This window comes from Gopherus flavomarginatus, chromosome 2 (assembly GCF_025201925.1).
Source record: "Gopherus flavomarginatus isolate rGopFla2 chromosome 2, rGopFla2.mat.asm, whole genome shotgun sequence".
In the NCBI taxonomy this organism is placed as follows: Eukaryota; Metazoa; Chordata; order Testudines; family Testudinidae; genus Gopherus; species Gopherus flavomarginatus.
In genome coordinates, this window is record NC_066618.1 from 11,669,517 (window position 1) to 11,687,964 (window position 18,448).

Sequence of the window (18,448 nt, forward strand, 5' to 3'; positions counted from 1 at the left end):
CCATGATGGACAATTATGCAGTATCGAGGAAGTCTTTTCCTAAACCCAACCGATAAGTTGTTGGCTTATAGTATTTATTTATCCAGCACAAAAGATCGGAGAAAGGCTAATGTGATGTCTGGATTTGGATCCTGATTATGCTTAGGCTGGGGCCAAATTCTTTATGTGTCATAGGGTACGTCCACACTACTCACCAGATTGGCGGGTAGTGATCAAGCTATTGGGGATCAATTTATCGCGTCTTGTCTAGATGCGATAAATCGATCCCCGAACGCTCTGCCGTCGACTCCGGAACTCCAGCGGGGTGAGAGGCAGAAGTGGAGTCGACGGGACAGCCGCAGCCATCAATCCCATGCCATGAGGATGGGAGGTAAGTCGATCTAAGATACGTCGACTTCAGCTACGCTACTCTGATAGCTGAAGTTGCGTATCTTAGATCGATTCCCTCCCCTCCAGTGTAGACCAGGCCTTACTCATGATATTTCAGTTCCAAATGGCATAAAGCTCAAGAGATTGTGCTGATGTTGCAAGATTCCCATTGTCTGATGAGATAGGGAAATGATTCTCACCATTGTGAGCTCTCTCTGACCCAGATCCAGAAAACAGGAACCTTTTGGATTGGGCTCTGACCGGGAATCAAAGCCTCATCCAAATTCTCCAACATTCTTGGTGGTGAAGATTGATGCAAAGAACGCATTTAGCTTCCCAGCAGTGTCCTTTTCTTAATCACTCTTTTTAGCCCCCTGCAGGTTGAGCAGACCACTGATTCTTTCCCAGGCTTCCTGTTTCTGCTGTAGTTAGAGAGTATTTTTGTTTGGATTTACACTGTTAGCTATTCCTCTTCAAAACCCATTTTGGCCCTTTCTAATTTTCCTTCTTGTAGCCTGCTCGAACTTTATTGGCTTTACTGGTGTCAGATTTAATACATTTTGAAGGATTTCTGTTTTTTGGCTTAAATAGCCTCTGAGTGCTTCACTTGCTGCTATGTACCCACAACTTTCAGTTCCTCTTAATAAGGGGTTTTCTGTGGGAATACACCTCCAGTGATCTGTATAGTGCTTGCTCTCAAGAACTAACATCACTGGAGCAGACCCTTAGCAAGTGTAAACTGGAGTAGCTCCAGGGATTTTAACACACCTCATTTTAATTAGAGAAAGGTTGGTTTGTAAATTGAAGTCTTCTGGATAACACTTGTATTGATCTTTATAGTTGAAATCCAGAATTTTATACACAGCAGTTCCAATGAGATGTTTTTCCTCTGTCTTTTCAGTTCAGCCACCTAGGGAGAATCCAGTATGAAAAATGTTGTAACCCATGTGAGTTTTTATGGCTTTGAATATAAATGGCTTTAGCCTCATTCGCTTCCTTTCAATATCAATGTGATCTAGGTACTTGAGTTTTTACTCTCAAGTTAATTTGTGAATGAGGCTCACAAATACCTTTGATGGCCTGATAAATGTTTCCTCTCTCATGAGACACAATGTGTGACCCTGCTGTTGGTGAGTAATGGTTTCTATAGCAGTGAGATCCACACTAATCATGTTCATCAGCAGTACACTAGTGAGTCAATGAATTCAAGACAATACCAAGCTGGGAGGGGTTGCAAGTGCTTTGGAGGATATGATTATAATTCAAAATGATCTGGACAAACTGAAGAAATGGTCTGAAGTAAATAGGATGAAATTCAATAAGGACAGATACAAAGTACTTCACTTAGGAAGGAACAATCAGTTGCATGTATACAAAATGGGAAATGACTGCCTAGGAAGGAGTGCTGAGGAAAGAAATCTGGGGATCATAGTGGATCACAAGCTAAATACGAGTAACACTGTTGCAAGAAAAGCTAACATCATTCCGGTATGTATTAGCAGGAGTGTTGCAAGCAAGACATGAAAAGTAATTCTTCTGCTCTACTCTGCACTGATTAGGCCTCAACTGGAGTATTGTGTTCAATTCTGGGCACCACATTTCGGGAAAGATGTGGATAAATTGGAAAAAGTCCAGAGAAGAGCCGCAAAAGTGATTAAGGGTCTAGAAAACATGACCTATGAGGGAAGGTTGAAAAAATTGAGTTTATTTAGTCTGGAGAAGAGAAAACTGAGACGGGACATGATAACAGTTTTCAAGTACATAAAAGGTTGTTACAAGGAGGAAGGAGAAGAATTGTTCTTCTTAACCTCTGAGGATAGGACAAGAAGACATGGGCTTAAATTGCAACAAGGGAGCTTTAGGTTGGACTTTAGGAAAAACTTTGTAACTGTCAGGGTGATTAAGCACTGGAATAAATTGCCTACGTAGGTTGTGGAGTCTCCATCATTGGAGATTTTTAAGAGCACCTGTCAGGCATGGTCTAGATCAGTGCTTCTCAAAGCCGGTCCACGGCTTGTTCAGGGAAAGCCCCTGGTGGGCCGGGCCAGTTTGTTTGCCTGCCGCCTCCACAGGTTCGGCCGATCGCGGCTCCCATTGTCCGCGGTTCGCCGCTCCAGGCCAATGGGGGCTGCGGGAAGGGCGGCCAGCGCATTCCTTGGCCCGCGCCGCTTCCCACAGCCCCCATTGGCCTGGAGCGGCGAACTGCGGCCAGTGGGAGCCACGATCAGCCGAACCTGCAGACACGGCAGGTAAACAAACCTGCCCAAACCACCAGGGGCTTTCCCTGAATAAGCAACGGCCCGACTTTGAGAAACACTGGCCTAGATAATACTTAGTCCTGCCATAAGTGCAGGGGACTGGACTAGATGACCCCTTGGCCTTCCCATCCTATGATTCTATGATTCTAAGTTATAAGGCCATGATATTTCTTGACTCATACTTCACGGGGATGAACTCACACAGTTGTGTCTGCTTGAGACTGCAGTTTTATACTGAAATGAGCAGCTGCAAGAGAATATGGTACTAAACTGGGAGATTTTAGATGAAGACTCATTCCAGATGCAGTTACTTAAGTCACCACTGTCTTAGCCTAAAATAGCTCAGTCACTACAGTGACGGGCGTGAGATAGGCAGGCAAATAGGCAGTTGGCTATTTAGCTCTATGGTAAAATTTTCCAAGGTTCCATTTTCAAAAATATCTTAGGGCCAGATTTTTAAAGGTATTTAGGCACCTAAAGAAGCAGATAGCCACCTAATGAGATTTACAAAAACTTCTAGTTGACTAACTCCATTGATTTCATCGTGTTTCAATGGAGCTGTCCTGGTTTGCACCAGCCGAATATTTGGTCTCTAGCCCCTGGGTGTAACTCCTGGATATTTCAGACCTAGGGTTTCCCTAACAAAAGACCGACTATAGATGTGCTGCTTCTAAATGGAAATTGTGACCTTATCTTCCATCCAAATGGAGGGAGCCTTTCAGACTATATTTTCCCTGACTTATCTGTGCAAAGGCATTCTTTTTATAGCCAAGGCTGACCTTGTTCTTAGCAGTGACAATCTCAGTGCCATTACAACTGTGCTGCAGCTCAGATGCAAGACCTTCCTGTTAGCTACTCTTAATGTGGATGCCATTTGAGATACTGCCTTGACTTATGAATAAGGCTAAGATTTTGTCCCAGATATTTTTAGTAAAATCATGGACAGATCATGGGCAAAAAAGAAAAAATCACGGACGCCGTGACCTGTGTGTGACTTTTACTAAAAATATCCGTGACGAAATAGGGATCTGCGGGTCCGCACACTGCTGAAGAGGGGCAGCTGCACAGGGGCGTGGGGGTTCCCTTGTGGCTGTGTGGGCTGGAAGCTGCAAAATACCCCTGCTGCCCTCAGCTCCAAGATCCTGAGGCAGCCGGGAGCTCTGGGGTTTCCCTGCCATCTGCAGTGTCCGGGAGCTCTGGGGATTCCCCCGCTGCCTATGGCAGCCAGGAGCTCTGGGGGCTGCCAGAGGTAGTGGGGGTACTTCGCAGCTCCCTGTCTTCTGCCTCTCCCCTGCCGTGCCCTCCGGGCAGTGGAGGACCCTGCAGCTCCTGACCACTGCTGGCTGAAGTCACGGAGGTCATGGATTCTGTGACTTCCGCAACTTCGTGGCTAAATCGCAGCCTTGCTTATGAATGCTAGAGAGGAGGTGGCATTGTCTCCCTGGCTGAGTTTGACCTCAGAAGGCAGGAACATTGGGGAAGGGAGGGAGAAGGTAATAAATGAATGGAACCATCAAGATGTGCACATGCCAGAAATGAATAACCAGCTGATCTTATCACTGTAGCCCTCTCATCCCCCATTCCCCTGCTCCCATTGGGCATGATCCAGGTCAGTGGGAATCTTTCCATTGACTTTGGATCAGGCCTGTTGCTCGTTTACTCTCACTCATGGTATTACATCAGAAATTGGATCGTGAACCCTTGCGGAGCAAATTGTGTCTTCTGAAGCTGCTCGGTAAAGCGCCCAAATCCTTTTGGTTTACCCATTAGGAACTGCACTTATTGCTGAATATAAGTTTTGAAGCCATAGAGCCTAGGGTATCTGTGACCTTTTCTGCCAGCCCCAGTAAACCACCCTTCCACCAGAGCAGTGTGCTGCAGTGCTTACGGGGATCACCAGGGCGTTAGAGTATAGAGGGCCTATTGGCTGACATGACTTCAGTTTGTCCCGTTGAGTCGTGGCGGACCTGGCGTGGATCTGAAGAGGGGTCGGTTTATAACAGGGCTCCTGTGACTTCACGTGGGGGAGATAATCAAAGCTCTTTTGTCATTGCTGAGCTATCAAAACACTTTCTGTAGCTGAAAAATGGTCCGAACTCTTACTAAGCAAACTATGCAGAAGAGACTGTTTCATCAGTGCTGAGCCACATGTTCAAATTCATCACTTCTTTTTGTCATCCTTTAATCTTTCTCCAGCCCCTTCTTCACCCTCAGAAATAACTCTATGGGAAAAGGCATGCAGCATATCACGAGGAGGTCACAAGAGATTTTTTAAGGTTTCCATTATGAAGCTTATCTTGTTTTATAATAATCATCATCTTTGTCATTGTCTTAGACTTCCCTGTGGGTAGTAAGGAAGAGTGAAACAAACCAGAGTCCCTGCATGGAATCTCTCTAAACTGGACAAGAGGCAGATACAAGGAGATAAGAGAAGAGAGATGTCTTTGTGTCACTGATTTCTATTTTTTTTTGTTCTTTTAAACTGTTTTGATTAAAACATTGGCAAAATTTTAATAAACCAGCAACTGACTGTGCTCAGAGAATAACATTTCTCTTGAACTGTAGCAATTTCCACTCTCACTGCTTCTGTTAAATCCTCTCCTTACCTGTAGAGCCATGAGTGTCACCTTGCCAGCCATGAAAGCAGCCTTAGAGCCGTCCTACTCCTGCAAGGCAAGTAGGTTAGTGGTGGGGAGTTGGGAGGAATGTGGTATGGGGTCCAACAGTGATTCAGCCAGGCCCAAACACAATTATAGGAATATGTTTAAAACCCTGCCAAACAGCACCAATGGACCCCGGGCAGTGGGTCCCTTGATAGGATGTCATTTTAGTACACTCACTGTTAGGAGGTGCGTGGTAAGAGGTGCTCAGCAAATGTCTCTCACAGCGTGTAACTTTATTAACTCTACTAACTTAGGATACATCCACATTACCCGCTGGATCGGTGGATAGCACTTGATCTATAGGGGATCGATTTATCGCATCTCTTCTAGACACGATAAATCGATCTCTGAACATTCTGCCATTGACTCTGGAACTCCACCAGGGCGAGAGGCGGAAGTGAAGTCAATGGGGGAGCCGCGGCCATCGATCCCACGCTGCGAGGATGGTAGGTAAGTTGATCTAAGATACATCAACTTCAGCTACGCTATTCTCGTAGCTGAAGTTACGTATCTTAGATGTAGACCAGGCCTTAGAGAAAAAACTCCATATTTGTATGAGCCAGTAGATGGGGATCTTTCTATTAACTATGAGTGTGTGTACAGAGAGAGAGAGAGAAATCTCTTTTATGCATAATAACACCAGCAACTACCTAGGTGGGCATGCAGTTTGTCTGACCAGTGTAAACAAGGCCTTCTTTTATTCCACGGATTATAAAATGGTTATTCCTGGGCAGTTCTAACATCATTCTGTTGAGATGGTTTTACTGCCAGTTTATCTGAAGCCTTTGGAGGGTGACAAAAATCTGGAAGGACTGAGCAAGAACAAGAAGATCAGCTTTGGAAAGAAATAGATTAGACCATTTAAGAAAAGAAGAGTAGGATGCCATAAAAAGAGGAGACAGGAAGAGGTGTTTTATAGGAGGAAGAAAATTTGCCTCTTTTGTTTGCAAGTGGAAATCTTCTAATATCCCCAGCACTCCAAAATCATCCCTTCAGCAGAAAGCATTCATGGGTTCAAGTCTACCATCCTTACACTCAATTGCCAACCTCGGACATTAAACAATCATCAGTCAGGCCCTCCAAAATCATAAGATTGCCTTAAAAAGCATAAAGTGCATTTTCTTTTAAAATGAACAAATCAACTTTGGGGTTCTTTTTCATTGTCATCTGCTGGTGGTCTCTTTAGAGGTCACATTTTCAAGCTTGTTTCTGCAACCAAGAAGGTTAGAAACTCCCTTTTTTGTTGTTTTTAAATGAAAGCTGAGATTCTCCTATCATGCCATGAATTCAGGACTTGGAGCTTTAAAAAAAGCAACACGTTTTTAAATATATCATGAGCGTTTGCCACACTGCAATAGTACCTTACTCACCAAGTAGCTTCATTGCAATCTGTGGGTATTTCCACATAGTAAGGTAATAACATGAGTATGGGTAGAAGAATATAGACTCATAGACTTTAAGGTCAGAAGGGACCATTATGATCATCTAGTCTGACCTCCTGCACAATGCAGGCCACAGAATCTCACCCACCCACTCCTGTAACAAACCCCTAACCTATGTCTGAGTTATTGAAGTCCTCAAATTGTGGTTTGAAGACCTCAAGCTGCAGAGAATCCTCCAGCAAGTGACCTGTGCCCCATGCTGCAGAGGAAGGCGAAAAACCTCCAGGGCCTCTACCAATCTGCCCTGGAGGAAAATTCCTTCCCGAGCCCAAATATGGCAATCAGTTAAACCCTGAGCATGTGGGCAAGACTCACCAGCCAGCACCCAGGAAACAATTCTCTGTAGTAACTCAGATCCCAGCCCATCTAACATCCCATCACAGACCACTGGGCACACTTACCTGCTGATAATCAAAGATCAATTGCCAAATTAATTGCCATAATTAGGCTATCCCATAATACCATCCCTTCCATAAACTTATCAAACTTAGTCTTGAAGCCAGATATGTCTTTTGCCCCCACTACTCCCCTTGGAAGGCTGTTCCAGAACTTCACTCCTCTAATGGTTAGAAACCTTCATCTAATTTCAAGTCTAAACTTCCTAGTGTCCAGTTTATATCCATTTGTTCTTGTGTCCATATTGGTACTAAGCTTAAATAATTCCTCTCCTACCCTAATATTTATCCCTCTGATATATGTATAAAGAGCCATCATATCCCCCCTCAATCTTATTAACAATGGCATTATTAATATTCAGCGATGTTGGGTTTTGAGTGCTGAACTTGAGATACCGTATAGAGGTTTGATTTTTAGCAGGGCGGGTGCGCCATCTTTCTGAAACTCAGATCCCCGTATGGTGTCTCATGTTGGGCATCCAACCTCTCTAGTCACTTTTGAAAATCTTGACGATTATTTCCACTGGGCTCTGTAAAAGGCGAAGAGAAAAGCCTCTGAAAGCTTTCCAACTAATGTTAAATCTGATGCAATGAGTTGTGGGCACTAGGGATGGGAGGAGAATGGGTAAGACGGGCAGTACATGCAGCAGCAAGAGGAACTTTAATGATAAATTAACATCACTGCCGTATAATTTTATTCATTCGAGTGGTTGTTTTTAATTTTATCCCAAAATGACAGGATTTTAAGTTAATCCCCTGAAGTGCTGGGAGGCTGCTGAGATGCAATAAATTTATACCCTCCAGATATGCCCTTAATACTAAAGCTGTGAGAACACAGCCTGCGAGCACTTAAAGCAGACTTGGGTTAGAGTTTCCCTTCAAGCCAGGTTTGTCAAAGGAGTTATTAAGCTTTGTGAAATTTTCTAGCAAATCTGGGTACAGTTTCAAGCCAACCCGCCCCATTTTACAGTTTAGTGCTAAAAAACAGGCAAGAGTTGTGACACCAAAACCAGGTGAACCACGACTTGGTTTTGCTTTACCTTTCTTGGTTCATTGCAATTTGGAACTTGGTTTTATTATTTGCCCCAATAAGTTTAGAGGCTAAATAGACTGGATGGACAAAAGAAGGATTGCTAACTCTCCTTTAGAGATGGGGAAACTTGACTCACTGAGAGGTGAAGGGACGTGACTAAGGTGACACAGAAAAATCTGTGGGCGAGGTGGGAATTGATCTGTTGAGCACCAGTATCTTAAACGCAAGACCATCTTTGTTTTCAACACAAACACCAGAGGGTGGTCACTGTGAAGCACAGACATGTGCCAAGATATTAGCCATATTCAGGTGCCAGTTCTGTGATAGTTAAGGTCATTATTACTGCCACTTTTTTCTGGGCTTGTCAATGGACATTGTAACTAAAAACAGATGATGCCATCAGAATACATGAGGCACTAGAGCACGTCAAGGACTAATGGTGTGGGATTTCTTTTAAATTGCTTTTGCACTGCCGTCTTTGAACGGTGAGTCACGTGTAGCCTCCTGCCAGGTGATGTAGGCAGTAACAAGGGTTCTCTTTTCGCCCAGGGTGCTTGAGTGATGCTCATCAGTGTCTCCACTGCTGTTTGTCTTTCTCTCTGCCGCTGCGTGTTGCTGTGATGTGCTATCAGTGTCCCTACCACTGCTTGTCACTGCCATTGCTCACAGCTGCCACCCCTACATCTGCCCCCCATGGCAATACTGCACTCTGAGATTCCACCATTTAGCCCAGTTCTCAGTGGTTTCCCTGGGGAGTGGGAAACTTCTCTGCTGCTGCCTTTTCCATGCTCCAGTGAGTGCTGAGAAAGAACCAGGACGCGCCCAGGAATCGAGTCAGCCCCATCTTTGTAGACTGGTGGAGGATCAAGTGGCTTGCAGGACCTTTTAAACAGATGCACATCACCAGGTACAACAATCTGTCCCCAGTTTTCCTGCCTCTTTCTTAAATTTTGTATCATTGTCCTTTGCTTAGTGAGTAAGACTAACCCAAGGTGACCCCCTCCATCAGCTAATATGATGTACAGTCCGGCTGCTCTTTTCTCATACAATCAGGATACCAGCATTCCATTCCCCCTGCATTCAACACGAAAGTAATGTGCAACTCAAAACAGCCAAAACTGATCCCTTTGGCAATCAGGCGCATGCACAAGGCGGAGTGGGCAAGAAGGGGTGCAGTGCCCCCAATATAAATCTAAAAATATGTATTTCTGCTCCAGTCCTGGCTGCTGACTGCCATTCACTGCCCCAGTCCTGGCCATGCACTGCTCCAGCCCCAGGCCTGGCTGCTGCTCTGGCCACGGCCACTGACCCAGGCCGCTGCTCCAGCCCCAATGGCTGGCTGCCAGCTGCTTTTTCAGCCCCGGGCCACTGCTCTAACCTACCCCTCCAAAAGCAGTCAAATATAAATTCCTGCACACGTCCCCACTGGCAGTGCAAATCTGTCTGCTGATCCTCTAGGCAGAGGAGTGTCTATGCAAACACAGTCTGCTCCAGCAGTTCATCACTAGATGTCAAGGGAGGGCTCAGTAAGTACACCGCTTACCCACGTAACACTGGCAGCACTCACTGAGAGGTTCGTGAACAGATCTTACACTAAGAGGGCCATGTTACTATTTTATTTAATTATGAGTCATTCACGTGAGTGGGCTGCGTCTTAACACAAGCAACGCAAGTGGCCACTGGAAGCTCCATTCTTCTCAGTGCCCCAGGTATCACACAAGCTCTGTGACGTATGTAAGTGCGCCATCTCTGGCAGCGGGACTATTACACATGATAACGCTGCAGGACTTGAGCTAATTTTGACACCCTCTAATAACAGCAATACCCTTGTAGACCTCCAGCAAATCTATTACGAAGTGCAGCCGGAGGCTGTATCCACTTTTCGGCTGAGACCCGTCCACTCTTTATTTTGATTTTAATAATAAAAGCGATGTCTCTATGAAGGGCCCAGGCGCACTCGCTCTTAATGCATATTACAGCACAGCTCCACCAGCATTAAAACAATCAGACAGGACACCAGACACCTATGCTGAAGCTCTTTTCTAGTCCTTCATGGTTCTGGGCAGCATGCTGTCAGCTACTCCAGAAAGAAACTTATCGCACAAATTATGGCTTTTGCTGCATGCCAACAAGGTCGCCAAATCTGGGGCTATTCTGGACCAACATGGTGTCAAGTTCCAGAGTCCTGGAGCCCCCACAGAGAACACACTGGCAGCTACCCCCTCTTTTTCATAATGAGCCAGCTCCAGTGTCTCTACTGCTTATAGCTGCTGTGGTACGGCAGGAGGAGAGAGGCCCTTATGCCGCTCCCTTTGCATTGCTTCAGGATTCAGAGTTTGGGGGTATGAGCCCCGGCCCATTCTGCAGGGGAAGGGTATCAGATTTCACTCCCATTCCAACTGAATAATCTGGGTAGACCCTGGAAAGGAGCAGCCTCCCCACTTCAAGTTGTTCCGCAGTAGGGAGCAACATGCCCATATGTCCTAAGTGTGCTGAGGAAGAATGGTGTTGTAGGTGAGACACTGGACTGGGATTCTGCAGATCTGGCTTCAGTCCCCAGCTGCCTTGAGCAAGCCACTTAATCTCTCTGTGCCTCAACTCCCAAGTTGTAAAATGGGCTTAGTAACTCTTCCTTAGTCCGTTCTTGCTATTTGGACTGTAAATTATTGGGTGCAGGGATTGCCTCTTTGTATGTTCGCACCCAGTGCCTTGCATAATGGATCCCTCAGCTGAGTTGAGTGCCTCTAGGCATGACTGTAATATCCGCAGTAATTAGAACAGTGTTATCTCATATGGAATGTGTATGAAGAGGGATATGAAAAAAAAACAACAGATAAGTAGAAATGGGAAGAATCATATTATATCCAAATAAGAAAACAGAACATAAGAATGGCCATACTGGGTTAGACCAAAGGTCCATCCAGCCCAGTATCCTGTCTAATGACAGTGGCCAATGCCAGGTGCCCCACAGGGAATGACCTAACAGGTAATGATCAAGTGATCTCTCTCCTACCATCCATCTCCACCTTCTGACAGGCAGAGGCTAGGGGCACCATTCCTTACCCATCCTGGCTAATAGCCATTAATGGACTTAACCTCCATGAATTTAGCTAGTTCTCTTTTAAACCCTGTTATAGTCCTAGCCTTCACAACCTCCTCAGGCAAGGAGTTCCACAGGTTGACTGTGCACTCTGTGAAGAAGAACTTCCTTTTATTTGTTTTAAACCTAGTGCCCATTGACTTCATTTGGTAGCCCCTAGTTCTTATATTATGGGAACAAGTAAATAACTTCTCCTTATTCACTTTCTCTACATCACTCATGATTTTATATACCTCTATCATATCCCTCCTTTGTCTCCTCTTTTCCAAGCTGAAAAATAAAAGAGAAGGCACCTTTCTACCAGCATACATAATGCTGATTACGGTTAGTGACTGTTCTATTGTCCATTTCTGTTTGTTTACATCTCAGAAACGTTTCAGTGCTCCTGAATTTCCCGAAATCCAACCTTATTCACAAAGCCAACGCTGCAATATTTCTGAACTCCTCCATTCCAGAATATTATAAAGGCACACGCAGAAGTGCAGAGCAATGTGATGCAGTATTTGCTATCATGCTGGTATATTGCTTATCTTTTGCTACTTGTTGTCTCTGCAGTGTGGGGAGTTCTGATGTTTGTTAATGTCCTATGTGCATGGGTTATATGTTATTTTCTAGGATGTTTTATACGCTAGTCCTTCTGCTACAGAATTATGTAGTAATTTGACTAGCAGCTTCAGCTATACCACTTCCAGGTGTGAGCTTATGTTTCCTAACCCAAGCAGGACTGGGCCAGGTAAATACATAGAAGGGAATGTTGTAGGGTAGATCTAGGGTGTCAGACCCTTGGGTGTAGCGCAGCTGCATTGATCAGTGGAATTGCAAAGGTACTGTAAAACTCATCTTTGCATTGTCCTTAGGGTGACCAGACAGCAAATGTGAAAACCCTGATATACTTGATTGTCTAGCCTGTTCTGCTGTGGGTTCACTGTGGTTGTTATGTGAGCCAGCTAGATCAAAGCTAGCTTGGTTATGTCTACATCTGAGGTACTCACACCTGTGATTGCAGTGTAGACATGCCCTAAAGCAGATTACCAGTGCAACCCACCAGGTCCAAAATTGCACCTGGGAATTTTCACAGTGTAGGGGTGGATTCACCCAGTACTCCTTTCTCCAGCCACGCCTCTACCATGGCAGCAGGGAAGGGGCAGGATAGGAGCTGTTTTACACTAGCTCTGTGCAACGACATGATCTCCTGCACTAGGGGTGATTCCTCCAGGGCTAGATTCCACTCGTAGTGTGGTGCAAAACAGCATGAGTGCACCGGAGGAATTGGCTGAGATGGTGCAGGAAGTGATGTTGAGGATTCAGAAGGGGCCAGCATCCCCTCTGGGTTATTTCTAAGCCAATGCTCCAGCAAGATACTTGCACAGCACTCTGTTGATGGAGGTACCGTCCATTAGAAGAGATGTAAAACCAACTCTTGGTGGCTTTTGATCAGAAGACCCTATGGAATATTTTGCAATACTGAAGGGGGATGATCATATTCTAGTCTGGGTAGCTGCAGCCTTTTTGCTTAAAATTGCACCTGCCATTTCATTTGAATGGCGGTACTCATCCCTTCCCGCCCTAAACAATCACATAGTGTTGCTGTATACTGTTAGAGGAGGATACTTAAGACTCTTGGCCCTAATTAATGTTAGCAAAGAGCATAGAGGTCCTCAGATAAAAGCAAACATATAAGTGAAAGATTATTTTTCCTTTGTGGCAGGCTTAGAAAAATGCCATTTTCCAGGAGCCCAGGACAAGTGAAATTCCAATCTGGATAAGTCAGATTTCATTACCTTCTGTGTGGCAGAGAAACAGCAAACTTGCACTTAAAAATATCAGATGCGTTGGCTGCTGCATTCAGGCCAAAAGTGGGGGCTTCTACCTTAGCTTCCTTGTGCCAATAAAGAGCAGTACAAATGTTTTGGTCCTCTTACTTTGATACTTCCTTCCTCTGGCCCCACTCAATAAAAGTCTCCACCATAATACAAGAGACATGGAAATATGACTTAAACAGACAAATATCTAATATATGAATTCTAAGCCTCGTGATATATATTGGTCCCTTCTGGCCCTAAAGTCTGTGTGTGTGTGACCTCCTGGATATACACACACATCCCAGCATCATGGCTAGTTTGTTACAACCACATATTCTTGCTGGAGAAACAAATATGAGATCCAAGTAATCCTTGAACAAATCCCTTCACATTTCATTCCTTGTGTATTTGGAGTTTCGCATCCAGTTAATAGCCATGGATGATCCAAGAAATCACTTGGTGATAATGGAACAAATCTCTGAACAAGGACATAGTTATAAAAAAATTGATTTTTAAATTAAACTGGAGAGGTCTTGTAGAGACAACACCTTTTTATGGAATTAATGCAAGGAAGGAGAAGAAGATGTTAAATTAAAATGACCGTTAGAATTACATGTAAAATCCCCAATTCCCATAGTATTAACATTGTGATAGCTACACATATTTTGGTCTATATAGTATTTGAAGACATAATCCCTGCAATAACATTTCAAATGCATTCCCTGCTTACTCTGAAGAATCAATGCTAGCTAGAGATGGTTGACAATTTGTTTGGTTTTTGTTTTTGTAACTACTTTTTTTGGTCAATAATGGGCTTTTTAAAACAATTACATGAGAGTTTTTTAAAAAATTCAAAATGATCTTTTTTTTAATAACATAAAAAAATGTTTGGTTGCTTAATTTTTTTATTTTTCTGATATTTTTTAAATTTTTCTGTTCTTCTATTCCTCCCCCCCTCCTCAGTTTTTCAAAGGGGAAAAGGAGAACAATGAAAAAGGAGGGAAAGGAAAACGAGTGAGAGGAAGTGTGTGTGTTGGGAGTGGGAGATCCTAAACCTGAAAATGTTCAAAACCTGAACATTTTGAATACATGAAAAATTGCAGACCTGGTTGAAAATGTTACGGTGCTGTTTTGTCCCCTGGAAAATGCTGATTCAATGCAATCAAAAGGTTTCATGGGAACATATTGATTTTGTCCAAAAAAGTATGGAAAATTATTGAAACATTTTGTTATATAATAAAAATGTAAATAATTAATTCAAAATGAATCATTTTAATCTTATCAAAATGTAACATTTTCACCTTATATAAAGATAATATTTTGAGAAGGTTAAAACATAATATTTTGGAATAGACTCATAGACTTTAGGGTCAGAAGGGACCAATCTGATCATCTAGTCTGACCTCCTGCACAAAGCAGGCCACAGAACCCTACCCATCCACTTCTATAACAAACCCCTAACCTATGTCTGAGTTATTGAAGTCTTCAAATTGCGGTTTGAAGACCTCAAGCTGCAGAGAATCCACCAGCAAGTGGCCCATGCCCCACGCTGCAGAAGAAGGCGAAAAACCTCCAGGGCCTCTAACAATCTGCCCTGGAGGAAAATTCTTTCCCGACCCCAAATATGGTGATCAGCTAAACCCTGAGCATGTGGGCAAGACTCACCAGCCAGCACTCAGGAAAGAATTCTCTGCAGTAACTCAGATCCCATCCCATCCAACATCCCATCACAGACCACTGGGCATACTTATCTGCTGATAATCAAAGATCAATTGCCAAAATTAAGCTATCCCATCATACCATCCCTTCCATAAACTTATCAAGCTTAGTCTTAAAGCCAGATATGTCTTTTGCCCCCACTACTCCCCTTCGAAGGCTGTTCCAGACCTTCACTCCTCTAACGGTTAGAAACCTTCGTCTAATTTCAAGTTTAAACTTCCTAGTGTCCAGTTTATACCCATTTGTTCTTGTGTCTACGTTGGTACTAAGCTTAAATAATTCCTCTCCCTCCCTAATATTAATTTCTCTGATATATTTATAAAGAGCAAGCATATCCCCCCTCAGCCTTCTTTTGGCTAGGTTAAACAAGCCAAGCTCTTTGAGTCTCCTTTCATAAGGCAGGTTTTCCATTCCTCGGATCATCCTAGTAGCCTGTCTCTGAACCTGTTCCAGTTTGAATTCATCCTTCTTAAACATGGGAGACCAGAACTGCACACAGTATTTCAGATGAGGTCTCACCAGTGCCTTATATAACGGTACTAACACCTCCTTATCTTTGCTGGAAATACCTCGCCTGATGCATCCTAAAACCGCATTAGCTTTTTTAACGGCCATATCACCTTGGCGGCTCATAGTCATCCTGTGATCTACCAATACCCCAAGGTCCTTCTCCTCCTCTGTTGCTTCCAACTGATGTGTCCCCAATGTATATCTAAAATTCTTATTATTAATCCCTAAGTGCATGACCTTGCACTTTTCACTATTAAATTTCATCCTATTACTATTACTCCAGTTTACAAGGTCATCCAGATCTTCCTGTATGATATCCCGGTCCTTCTCTGTGTAGCAATACCCCCCAGCTTTTTGTCATCCGCAAACTTCATTAGCACATTCCCACTTTTTGTGCCAAGGTCAGTAATAAAAAGGTTTATATTTAGCTTCAGAAAAATTCCAAGATTTCTACTTTTCATTCCAATTCTGGGCAAAATCAAATGTTAAAATATCAGAATTTCCCACAGGACAAAATTCCATTTTTCAACCCACTCTAAAAAATTGTTCTCTTTTAAAAACCCCACAGAATCGTCACAATTGTCCAACTAGCTGTACTGCTATTGCTCAGACATGTGCTTATGTTAATTTATATAGAAACATTCGTATACCATAATGAAATTTGTTTTTATCAATTGCTTCTGGCAGAGATAGCTCAAGTTCTATGGAGAAAATCTAAACTCCCGTCCAAAGCCTATTAGTGCTAATATGTTTATCTGTGTTTATGCTGATCAGTGGGGTGTTCATTAGCCTGGAAATAATAGGCTTTGATGTATTCACAGCGGGATAAGTATTTTGCACATTTAAGTGCAGCTAGGCTGCCGGTGAAAGATTTAATGGCTGGTTGAAACACTCATTAGTGACAATTTTGTCCTGATTATTTCTGCCATTTTGGACTAAAATATTTTGAGATTTCAGTAGCTTTGAATTTTAACCTGAGCCCTAGCCCTGATTTGGCGTTTAACTCTAACCAGTCATACACTTACCAAAACCTATTTAGGTTCTGGATCGAAGTGCTGCATTCTCATCTCTCTATACTTCATAGTAGGAACACTTCCTAATATTTAAAGTACTTAATAAAATTCCCAATATCCTTACTACTTCCTAAAAATTCCTAATGTATCCTTCAGCACAAGCCTTAAAGTCCCCATCTATAGCCCTTGGTCAATGGGAATTTTTATTTTGGCTTCTGTTGGCTTTGGATCACAGATTATTTTTCATGTTTATATTTCTTATCACACATACTAGTTATTGGAGATGTTTGTTTTCAAACAAAGTCTTTCCCTGGCCACTTCTTTCTCCATTTAGTTGATCCTGCAGCCAAATCATATGGATGGATTTGTACCATCATCATTTTATTTTCTTTACACAGGCTGTTTGAAGCTGTTTGGAAAGTGGGGGAAGTGGGAGAAATAATTGGTGAACTTTTTTTCCTTTTTTGTTGAAATTTCCTGATGAGCCCCAGATGTGACACACACCTATAATGGGTGGAGACTTTCATGGTATGATCAAAAGAAGTAGAAAGAGGCCGTGAGAAGGAGGAGCTGCAGGTACAAAACAAGCATTGAAAGTGACAGCATTAGCCAATGGCTAGGGCTCTAATGAAAAAGAGCCCTCTGCACCATCTCTTGGTAAACCAGAAGTAGACCTCATTTGCATTGGCAACACCCATTGTGCCAGTGTGATCAATTTTACTCATTTTGGGTCAAAATTCACTTAATTTTTGAGAGTAGGGGTAACTAAATGTTATTTTCCTCCTTGAAAGAGAATATAGAGGGGACTAGCCAAGGCAACTGTTTCTGTTTAAAAGTCTTCCTTTAAACCATTGGCAAGAGGTAGACAGCAGATTACAGGATCCTGGAGAGGAACTGATGGGTATCTTGTTAAGCTTTCTGAAGTTCAGGTTTTAGGACCCTGCATAAAGATGTAGACAATAACTGCTGACTCATATTGCCAAGTGGATCATGTAAATTCCATCTGGGATGTAAGAGGGATTGGAGTGGCAGAGGGAATGGGGAGCTGGAACAAGAAAGATCTGCAAGGAAACCCCAACAAACAGATAAATATGGGGAGAAAGCTGGAGCTGAAGTTTATTCTTTTGCTTAAGTTACTAGTAAGGCCAAACTCCAGGAAAGAGGTATGTTTTGATTACATACCTCCAGGGTGATTCTGTTCCTGCCTACACCAGGGTGAACTAGGAGTAACTCCATTAAACCCAACATCAAGTTACATCAAGGAAAATACAGTGTAACCAGCTTCTAATTCTAGGTAAACTCAGTTTAGAGCAGGGTGGGAACTTTCACCGGATTGTCTCACTTTTTAAGATACATGGGATCTAGTGTTTAAAGCACAGGCCTAGGAGGGCTATCAAGGCACTTGGGTTCTATTTCTTTCTCTACTTGTGTGTGAAGCCACTTAACCTCCATTTATAAAACAAGGATAATAATAATTACCTTCTTCAAAAGGGTATTGGGAAGGTTGTTTACAAAGTACTTTGGGAGAGAAAGATGGAAGGTCCTACATGTTAGGTTGGGGTTTGTTGCTGGTTTTTCCCCTAATTTAAGATTGCAAGCCAATTTTTCCTTTCTGTGAAAGAAAACTCACAGGAAATTTCATCAGTTGTTATATCCTTTCTCCTTTTAGCCCTAGGGGGAAAAAAGTCTCAAAAGGTTGAGGTGGCTAAATATTCTTTTCCTTTTTCTCACCTTTTACAGAGAGGAAAGCTGAGGAACAGAGATGGTAAGTGACTTGTGCAAAGTTTCACAGGCAGAGTCACTTCTGCAGCATGTTGAAAATATAATCCAGTGCTTTTAGCTTCAATTCTAGATTATGTATTGTAAACTTTTTCTTAGTTATAGAGCATCTAGTAAGGCTGAATTCAATTCAGAGAACTGGATTTGATTCTGTATAATGTTAGCGTCTCTGTAGATAATAATTTATCAGATAAGTTGCAATTTAATTTCATTAAAAGTCTGAATGTCTATACAAAACACATTGTCATGTCTCTGTGAAAAAAATTAACCAATATAGGAACAAACTAATCAGGATCAGAGTGGTAATTGGATAAAGGATCTTGACTGGTAATTTGAAACACATAATTCAGAAGGAGTTAATCACA

The 18,448-nt window shown here is 42.9% G+C and overlaps 1 long non-coding RNA gene across 1 annotated transcript in view; it reads right to left on the reverse strand.

Annotated features, from left to right (window-relative positions):
- Positions 1 to 1,028: 1,028 nt before the first annotated feature.
- The window catches only part of LOC127045963 (uncharacterized), a 593,465-nt gene continuing 576,045 nt past the window's right edge, over positions 1,029 to 18,448 (reverse strand). The window contains exon 3 of the long non-coding RNA XR_007772879.1: positions 1,029 to 1,038. This is a non-coding gene — a long non-coding RNA (uncharacterized LOC127045963). The remainder of the gene's footprint in view (positions 1,039 to 18,448) is intronic.